Below are 8,298 nucleotides of genomic sequence, written 5' to 3' on the forward strand. Positions count from 1 at the left end.
GGCTATCAAATTCTTTACACATCATCCATTACACACTTCAGCTAATGAAGATGCAGAACTCCAGCAGAGAAAATGTTACTCTTCCCCACTCTCCCCCCCCACCCAATTAAAAAACATTTCATTTGCCAACTAACCTCAGAAAGCAAGCAACTGCTCTGCATACAGAAATGCAAGCTCTAGAGAATAAATTATACACAACTCAAGTGAAGAACATTTTCTGAAGTCCATTTCCAGGAAACTCAGCATGTTCACTAGTTAAAAATCCTATTTAACTCAGGAAGCTGAGATAAGGATCAAGGTTCTAAAAGCCTGCCTGTGCAGATAGATTTTAAAAGACTATTTCAAATTAACCAGCAAAAAGCCAGAAGTGGAGGCTCAAGTAGTGGAGCACCAGAAGTGAGTGGAAAAGCAGAGTGGCACAAGGCCCAACATTCAAGTCCCAATGGCATGAAAAAAGTAAAAAGTAAATTCTAATCTAATGTGGGAGTATTTCCCAGTGTACTGTCCAAAGTAATTGAATGTAGGAGTTGTATGTTCCAAATGATTACAAGAATCCAAGTACATAATATGAACAGGTAAAAGCATCTCTCTAGATAGGACACATACCCTGCCTCTAGAGGTAGTTGCCAATCATGGTTTGAGGGTTTGCATTAGGTTTAGGGTGAGGTTGAGGGTGAGGGTGAGGCTTAGGGTTAGGGTTAGGGTGAGGGTGACTCTGAGGGTTAGGGTTAGAGTTAGGCTTTAGGCTGAGGGTTAGGCTGAGGGTGAGGGTGAGGGTTAAGGTTAGGGTGAGGATTTGGGTTAGGGTTAATGATAGGGTGATATTTAGGGTGAGGGTTAGTTTGAAAGTTAGGGTTAGGGTGAGGCTTAGTGTTAGAGTGAGTGCAAGGGTTAGGTTGAGGTTTAGGGTTAGGGATAGGTTGAGGGTTGGGATGAGAGTTAGGGTGAGGGTAAGTTTTAGGGTGAGTGTTATGGTGAGTATGAGGGTAAGGTTAGGCTTAGGGTTAGGGTTAGGGTTAGGATGAGGGTTAGGGAGAGGGTTAGGATGAGGGTTAGGTGAGGGCTGGAGTTAGGGTTAGGGTGAGGGTGGGGGTGAGGGTGAGAGTGAAGTTTAGGGTTAGAGTTAGGATGAGGGTGAGGATTAGGAGTAGGATTATGGTTAGGGTTAGCTTTAGGCTGAGGATGAGGCTGAGGGTGTGGGTGAGGATTAGAATAAGGTTGAGTGTTAGGTTTAGGGTTAGGGTTCAGTTTAGGATGAGAGTAAGTGTGAGGGGTACGGTTACGGTTAGGATGAGCGTTAGGGTTAGTGTTAGGGTTAGGGATAGGGTTAGGGTTAGGGTGAGGTTTAGGATGAGGGTTAGGGTTAGGTTTAGGGTGAGGGTTAGGGTGAAGGTAATGGTTATGGTTAGGGTTAGGGTTAGGGTGAGTGTTAGATTTACGGTGAGAGTAAGGGTTAGCGTGAGTTTTAGGTTAGGGTGAGAGATAGGTTTAGCGTGAGGGTTAGGGTGAGGGTGAGCGTGAGGGTGACAGTGAGGCTTAGGGTGTGGGTGAGGGTGAGTGTGAGGGTTAGGCTTAGGGTGTGGGTGAGGGTGAGGGTGAAGTTGAGGGTTAGTGTTAGGAGTAGCATTAGGTTTAATGTTAGTCTAAGGGTGAGCGTGAGGGTGAGGGTAACGGTTAGGGTTAGGGTTAGGGTGAGGGTTAGCGTTACTGTGAGGGTTAGGGCAAGGGTAAGGGTAAAGGTTAGGGAGAGGGTGAGGGTTTGTTTTAGGGTTAGGGTGGGGGTTAGGGTGAGGTTTAGGTTTAGGGTTATGCTTAGGGTTAAGGTGAGGGTGAGGGTTAGTGTGAGGGTGAGGGTTAGTGTGAGGGTTAGGGTTAGGGAGAGCCTTATTGTTAGGGTTAGGGTTACGGTTACGGTTAAGGTGAGGTTGTGGGTGAGGTGAGGTTTAGCGGTAGGGTTAGCTTTAGGATGAGAGTTAGGGTGAGGGTAAGTGTTGGGGTGAGTTTTAGGGTTAGGGTGAGATTTAGGGTGAGGTTGACGGTTAGTGTTAGCGTTAGGACTAGGGTGAGTTTAAGGGTTAGGTTGAGGGTTAGTGTGAGGGTGAGGTATAGGGTTAGCATTAGGGTTAGTGTGAGGGTTAGGGTAAGTGTTAGGGTTAGGTTAGGGTGAGGGTTAGGGTTAGGGTGAGGGTTAGGGTTAGGGTTAGGTTTGGGTTAGGGTGAGGGTTAGATGAGGGTGAGGGTTAGGGTTAGGTTGAGGTTTAGGTTTAGGGTGAGGGTTATGGTTAGTGTTAGGGTTAGGGTGAGAGCTAGGGTGAGGGTGAGGATTAGAGTTAGTTTTAGGGTGAGGGTTAGGGTTAGGGTAAGGGTTAGGCTTAGTGTGAGGGTTAGGGTGAGGGTAAGGTTAAAGGTTAGGTTGAGGTTAAGTGTTAGGGTTAGGGTTAGGGTGAGGTTAAGGATCAGGTTTATGGTTAGGGTTATGGTTAGGGTTAGGGTGAGGTTGAGCATGAGGGTGACAGTGAGGCTTAGGGTGAGGGTGAGGGTGAGGGTGAGGGTGAGTGTGAGAGTTAGGCTTAGGTTTAGGGTTAGGGTTAGGGTAAGTGTGAGGGTGAAGCTGAATGTTAGTGTTAGGAATAGGTTTAGGTTTACAGGTAGGCTGAGGGTGAGCGTGAGGGTGAGGGTGACGGTTAGCGTTAATTTTAGGTTGAGGTTTAGAGTTAGTGTAAGGGTTAGGGTAAGGGTAAGGTTAAAGCTTAGGGTGAGGGTGAGGGTTAGGCTTAGGGTTTGGGTGAGGGTTAGGGTGAGGTTTATGGTTAGGGTTACGGTTACGGTTAGGGTGAGGGTTAGGGTGAGGGTAAGGGTGAGTGTTAGGGTGAGGGTTAGGGTTAAGGTGAGTGTTAGGCTGAGGATGAGTGTGAGTGTTAGAGTGAGGTTTAGGGTTCGGGAGAGTATGAGGGTTAGGATTTGGGTGAGGGTTAGGGTTGCGTGAGTGTTAGGGTGACGGTAATGGTGAGGTTTAAGGTTGGGTTTAGGGTTAGAGTGAGGGTTAGGGTGAGGGGTAGGGTTAGGGTGATGTTTAGGGTGAGGGTGAGGGTTAGGGTCAGGGTGAGGGTTCAGTGGAGGGTTTGGGTTAGTTTTAGGGTGAGGTTGAGGGTGAGGGTGAGACTTACGATTATGTTTAGTGTGAGGTTGATTGCGAGGGTTTGGGATAAGTGCCACGCCGACCCCAGTAGAGTCTGCTTAGCATGGGAAACCATCTATCAGACCATGATAGGGGCCTCGAGACCTATCTCTGAGTTTTGGGACTTCACCGAAATCTACCTCAGAGAATGGGGCTTTACAGAAACCTATCTCCAAGTTTTGGGACTTCACCGAAGTCTACCTCGGAGAATAGGGCTTCTAAGAGGCCTACTCCTGGGAAAAGGCTGGCAAAACTCCTGGAAAACATGTGTTTCTGCCTATCTTTTCCTCATAAGAGTGCCTATTAATCTTTTACTGTTTCTACTGCTCATTGTACTTACTCATTGTCAACGTTCCCTTATTCAAAGCTCTTAAGAGTGTTTGACGACTCCAATATCTGATGAGTGTCTTAAAAATATGACTAACTCACCAGAGTTAAGTGCTACCCTGAAACCCCTCTTATGGAGGCTAGTAGACAAGTTATAAGTAAATATAAAAGTATTGGGTGTTTCACAAAGTCACTTCAGCAGAAGGAATTGTTTGTAAGAGATTTACAAAAAGTTGTAGGCGCGGCTAGAACAGAAAGAATGTATGGCAATTGCTGAGATAAGTACTTAGGAGAAAGAACTTCCTCATTTACTAAGAGACTTGCTAAATCGAAGTCTCCTTGTTGCTTACTATTAAAGAAGGAACAGGAAAGATCTTAATGGGACAGTTAAGGCCTCTATAGAATAAAGTAGTGGTTAATTGGTGACAATCATCGAAACCAATTGTATTTCTTAAAAATAGAGGTAAAGCCGGAAACAAGTGCCTATCAGGCGACCAGCTGGTGACCGCCCAAGAATGAAGCCCTGCAGCAAGATTATGTAACCTTTTGCCCTTATGGAGACTTTGCTATAAAAGTTTGTTATCCTCTGCATTAAATCGCACTCAGCACTCAGCACTCAGCACTCAGCACTCAGCACTCAGCACTCAGCATCCACTCCTAATGTGTGTGAGTTGTCTGTTTGCCATCTCCCCGTCCTATTCCAGGTTCCTCCCCTAGGTATCCTCCGTCGTCCCGACAGAACCCGGTCCGCGGCAGGTGGCGCCCAACGTGGGACTCAGAGCGGGGCAAGAAGCAGTTTCTTCAGTCAAGGAACCTTGGGAGGTAAGCATCTCTCTCTCTCTCTCTCTCTTTTCTTTTCACCTGGAATAGTAGTCAGAAGCTCGTTGGGGTGCTGCAGGCCCCTCAGTTGTGACTGAGAAAGATAACGAGTAAGTAATGGGGAGTTCATCTTCTAAGAATAAGGATAGTTTGTCTCTATTTTAAAACATATACTCCACAGCAGCAGTGGGAGAACAAACTAATCCTTGGTTCCCGCAGGAAAAAGGAAACCATTGAAAAAGTGAATGTAACTCTAAGTTCCATAAAGACGGAACTCCTCCTTCGAGAGGAAACAAAAAAAAAATGGAAAAAGGAAACCACTGAAAAAGTGAATGTAAATCTAAGTTCCATAAAGATGGAACTCCTCCTTCGAGAGGAAACAAAAAAAAAATGGAAAAAGGAAACCACTGAAAAAGTGAATGTAAATCTAAGTTCCATAAAGAGGGAACTCCTCCTCTGAGAGGAAACAAAAAACGGACAGAGGGGCAACCGGCCCCTCCCCAAGAGAATAAGAAACAGTTAGATCATTTGATACAATTTTCATATTTCAGGAATGGTGAAAGCCTGCAGGTGTGGTCTTGGGGCTGGCGGAGAGTCTTGGCGGACGCGCTATAAGACTGCCAGTGGGGCTAGTGGGAGACGTCCCCTGGAACCCCTGGGTGGGGCTGTCCTCGAGATCAGGTAGAGGGGGTTCGAGTCCCCCTGATTGGCCTATTCTCTCTGGTTGGAAGCCCTTCTGGACAGACTGTCTGAACAGCAGTCTGACGCGCTTGCTGTCTGTCTTGAGTGTGCGTATATGTCTTCTGTTAACTCTAATTTGAATCTTAGGCACGCAGCCCGGGGGCTGGTGGATGAGGGGCTTACTGATCCCCTAGACCAGAGGAAGAGTGCTCATTTCCCACTTAATTGCCCCTTCCACCCTTTTAGAATTCCAGGAGTTCCCGGACCAGATCGCCCACTTCCCCAGAGAAAGCGTGACCAAGTGCACGTACATTACCAACCCCCGTATGCAGCAGTGTGTGTGTGTGTGTGTGTGTGTGTGTAATTTTAACTTCTTTTTCTTTCTTATCTCTGTTTTATTAATTTGGACACTCCTTGTCGCAGAGATGGGGCAAGGACAAAGCAAGTTTACTCCTCTCAACCTCCTGCTCAATCATTTCAAAGAGGTAACAGAGAGGGGGTAAAATTTGAGTATAATTGAAAATCTCAGAAGAATCTAAAAAGAAAAATTCTCTAGAATAAGTAGAGGGGGTTCTAGTCCCCTGGTAAGTGGTGAGATGTCACCCCATTCACTGAGACCTGATTTTCTCTTTGTGGCCACTTGTTTGTCTTGTTTAGTGTGTGTGTTCGTTTTATGTTTTCTGAGGTAGGGAAGATTTGGGTGAGTGTGACAGGCTCACTCAAAAGACTCTGGATTCAGTTTGCTGAATGAGAACAGCACAGAGATTCAAAAGACTAATTAGTGAATTGCCTTGCTAGATAAGCAAGCTCTGGGAAAATTAAGCCCAACAAAGGTACCTAGTTTAAAAGAAACACTGTCTTAAATTTTTGTTTAAAAAACTAAATAATGTACGTACAACTGATTTTCATTTTTGCGCGCTTTAAGATCTGTGTGTTTTGTGTGTGTCTGTGAACATGTTCAAAGATAAAAAATTGTCAGCATGCTGTAACAATTGGGTGAGTTTAAATTTAAAAAATTCAAAAGGTTATGAGGTTTGGACATTACCAAAAAATTTTAAAAATCTTCACATTGTTTTAAATGGCTTTTTAAAAGGTTCTTTAACTTGCAAATTAGAAAATCTGGTATTTTAAAAACTAATATTTTAAAATGCATGACTGTTTATACTGTAATCAAGTTATCTGGCTTAACAAAAATGCATTGGCTGTTTGGTATCTAATTCTCTTGGCTAAAATTTGGGGATGAATATTAGAAATTTAAATGTAAAGGTTAGTTTAACACTGTCAAAGAAGTTACCTGTTCTGTCTATCTAAAACTGTATTTCATTTGAGAACCAAGAGAAGAGACAGGGGGAAAAACTTAGAAACCAACAGAAGACCTATCTTTAGGGGTGAAGGGTGAACAAGCAGAAGTGCAGTTCAGCTGGTCATGCAAGGTGGGACAGGCCCTGGGAGGAGTCCACGCATGGTGAGGCAAGCTGGCACAAACGCAGTTCATCTAACCCTAAAGAGTCAGATTGAGTGTGTGGCCATTCCATAGGAGGGGCCAAGTGGCCCATCGTTGTTCTGTCTCTTTTCCCTGCAGATAGACACTGAAAACATGATGGTTAAAATGAATGATGTGATGATCTGATTAGTATTGCTAAAACTTTCCCTTGGATGTGTTAACATTAAAATTAGGAAGGCCTTAAAAAGAGGGTAAAAATTATTTGTATAATGTGGCTTACTTTCAATTATGTTCTACAATTAGGATGTTTTTAAAAGTTATAAAGATGTTAAATCTAGCTTTGTGGTATAGTAAAGGTGACTGTAATTCTTGCATTAAGGAAAATTGTCATTTGAGTTTAAAATTTTTAATGTGTGTCTGCTTTAAAACAAGCAGCCAAGAGACAATGAGTGACACTTGGCCTCAAGATTTCAAGGGATCTTTTCAAAATGCAAATGAAAACTAAAGTATAAAATATTAAAAATGATTAATAAGAGGCTTTAAAAATTAGGAATGGATTTTTGGATATAAAGTTTAAAGGTAAAGTTGTTCTTAACATTGGCCTCAATGTGCACAAAGGAAAAATTAGGATTACCAAAATAATTGCTATTCTAGTTTGTTCTTATAGGTTCTTTGAGTTTCCAGCAAAGCCCAAAGCAAAGCACAGAGGATTCTTACAGTTTGTCAGATGTAACTTTGACTCTTAATAAGTGTCAGGTAAGTGCATGCTTAAAAGCTACTTCTATGTTGACCACCTTGTTGCTTTTAATTGGAGTAAAGTGGCCTTTTGTAAGACTCAGTGATCTGCAAACTGGTTCAAAGCCAGCCCGGGCAGAAAAAGGTCCCTGTGAAACTGTCACCTCTACTCAGCCAGCAGAGTGCTGAAAGAGCAAGCAGAGATGCTTTGGGACTCACAGTGGCAGAGTACTAGCCCTGGACTGAAGAGTTAGGGGACAGCATTCAAGCCCTGAGTCTGGGACTCAAAGTGGCAGAGTGCTAGCCTTAAGCTGTAGAGCTGAGGGACAGTGCTCAGGCCCCGAGTTCAAGTCCAGCGACCAGCTAAAGGGAAATGCCAATGAGGCATGAGGCATTTATCCCAATGTAGAGAAGACACTCCTGGGACAAAAGCAATGGTGGAGCATCCAGAGGCAGTAAGCCACTGCTTGGATGGCAGAAATGTCAGATCCTAGAATCATTTGTGCGTGGCCCTTCAAAACAGGTCAAAGCCGGGAGGTCATGGGAAGAGTTTATAAGCATGCCTAATGTTCATGACTACCTTGTAAGGGACAGGAACTTGCCAGTCCTCTGTGATAGTAAAAAGCTAATGTTATAAAATGTGGGAGATAGTTTAAATCTTAACCCCTGTATGTGCCAAAAGCTCTAATTGGCAGTAACTATTGAGCTGACACTAGTTACATGAAATTCATCTGCCCAGGAAAAAGTTTGTAAACCTGAGAGAGTGTTTCTATTGATATCTGTCTTAGGCATTATTTGGGATCATTAGAGATCACATTCCTAAGCCATCTAAAAAGATGCTTTTTGCAAACTAGAGTGCTATACAAGCTACACTGCTGTAGCCAGAGAAAAGGTCTGTGCAGTTGTCAAAAGTTAAATATTGTTAATGACATCTAACCCTGATAGCCTCTTTGTAAAATAAGCTAAGGTTATAGGCTCCTGGCTAGGTAAGATCAACGCCCCTAAAGTCAGCTTGAAGAAGTTACAGAAGATGGACCTTCGCCCTTCTACCCCCTTTTAAGATCAAGAGTCCAGAGTCAGTTTTGAAAAAATGAGGCAAAATAGATAAAATAAT

Source organism: Dipodomys merriami, unplaced genomic scaffold, assembly GCF_024711535.1.
Source record: "Dipodomys merriami isolate MVZ:Mamm:240054 unplaced genomic scaffold, mDipMer1.0.p SCAF_59, whole genome shotgun sequence".
Taxonomy (NCBI): domain Eukaryota; kingdom Metazoa; phylum Chordata; class Mammalia; order Rodentia; family Heteromyidae; genus Dipodomys; species Dipodomys merriami.